Below are 2,035 nucleotides of genomic sequence, written 5' to 3' on the forward strand. Positions count from 1 at the left end.
ATTGGATACAATTTTTAATGACTTTGAAAAAAATATACCGACTGTTATTGCAGGAGACTTCAACGTGAGCGCCAATCTAGAAAATACTCATTACGCATATCTCACCGATTTCATGAATACTAACAACTTAACACAAATAATCACACAACCAACAATGATACACCATTCAATATTAGACCATATTTGGATTACAAGAAATATTACAAGATTTACATCTGGAACAAACTATTGTTATTGGTCAGATCATTCCATAACTTACATAACTCTACCCAAAACATAAAAAAGGAACTGAAATGACGAAAATCCATGTCCATAAAAAGAGCTTATTAAAGAAATGACATTTCAGATATCTATCTTGAAGAGAATATTGAAAAGATAAATTGATGAAGCTCCATAACAACTTCAAATTTATGTTACAAATCAACACTATCATAAAAAGAATTTTTGCTATCTTCACCTGATTCATGGCAGGCCTCGGTGAAGTGTGCCTTCACTTCTCGTCTTGTTATTTTTGAAGCCAGGTGGTGATTCCCACCTAGAGAAAGCATCTCAAGACCATGACTCTGGAAATACCTCTTTCCAGTGACCCCTTTGAAGCACCCTCCTCTCATCAAGCAAGGTTCTCCATAAACTCATAGGCGAGTTTCCGTGGTTTGATCGTCGTGCTTGATGATGGTCGTGCTCGATTGTCATCTTTAACAAGATTCAAAGGATTGTCCCTAGCGAGCTTGGCCTCCAAAGCCTACACAAAAAGACTTTTTGCATCCACTATAACACTTACATAGACATGTCAGAAGTGGTCGATCATAAGGTTGTGTGGCTCTCGAGTGTAGTGATCGAGGAGAATCTGAAATTCATCATCTTTGCCCAACCCTCTAGTTGAGCATTAATGCTCAACTCAAGCTTCACTGGAGAACTATGAGCACATGCCGCCAAGAAACCTGTACAATATGCTTGAGAGCTCTAAAAACATGAAAAAAAACCATATATACATTGCAGGACGCTTTGATACTGCCTTCTACTACTCGATACTCGAATTGAAATCCTACCTGAATCAAAGGGAAAGCTCTGAGCCTCCCTACTTGAAGACTGATTCCCGCCTGGATCAAAGGGAAAGCTCTTTGCCTCCCAGTTTGAAGACCAACTCCCTCCTGGATCCCAAAGAGATGAAGCTACAAAGAACAAGCTCGCAAAAAAAACATCCCTGCACAAAATACTTGCCCTTCGCCATCACTTCAGGGCCTGTAGCGTAGCTGCCTTGCTATTACCAGTCCATCTAAAAGCATCATCACCATGAGAGCATAGATCCTTAAATGCACAAGAACCTGTCTGTGGACCAACACAAGCCAAAACGCACCCCAAAGCCTGGGAAACACTTGTCGCACCATCATGATTAAGAGCAGTAAACTTCAAGTGGCACTGAAATGCATACTTTCCTGTAAAGAGGTATACTAAGCCCTTGAAGATATTAGAGGCATCAGCAAAAGGCGAAAATTCCCTCCCAGCACCTGTGACCACTTCAAGAGGCATGCCTTCATCAAGCAAACTATCTAGATACTCAGAAGTAATATCTTGAAACATATCGGCATCAAAGGGAGAATATGTAGGCTCATAATCACCCTCTTCTGATAAGAGACTATAAAAAAAATCCATATAATCATCTCCATCATCAAAAGAACTCCCTACCTGCACCATATCTTCACGCATACTGCCGCCTTCCTTGATGGGCACAGCCTCCTCACCATTGAACATATTCAGGGCTTTCAAGTTTGCATTGGGAGAGACTAAGTCTTCCTGTGCAAGCCCATGCACTGACACTTCATCCTCTTCAGTAGAGATATCTTCCACCTCGGCCTCGATCTCAATCACCAATTGTTATTGGATATTGGAAGATTGCCCAACCCCTTGCTCTGGCAGCGCCTCTACCAGCTGGCAGACCACTGCTGCCTCTTCTGAGTGCACCTGCTCAATAGTCATGTCATCAACCAAGCAAGACATGAATTCAGCCCATACCTTCTCGGACTCCAAGTCTGCA

At 41.8% G+C, this 2,035-nt stretch overlaps 1 pseudogene; it reads right to left on the bottom strand.

Moving 5' to 3' along the window:
• Positions 1-610: 610 nt before the first annotated feature.
• On the bottom strand, positions 611-1,707 carry LOC147417575 (uncharacterized; annotated as a pseudogene).
• Positions 1,708-2,035: the final 328 nt, after the last annotated feature.

This window comes from Adiantum capillus-veneris, chromosome 30 (assembly GCF_014529385.1).
Source record: "Adiantum capillus-veneris isolate H3 chromosome 30, ASM1452938v2, whole genome shotgun sequence".
Lineage (NCBI taxonomy): Eukaryota > Viridiplantae > Streptophyta > Polypodiopsida > Polypodiales > Pteridaceae > Adiantum > Adiantum capillus-veneris.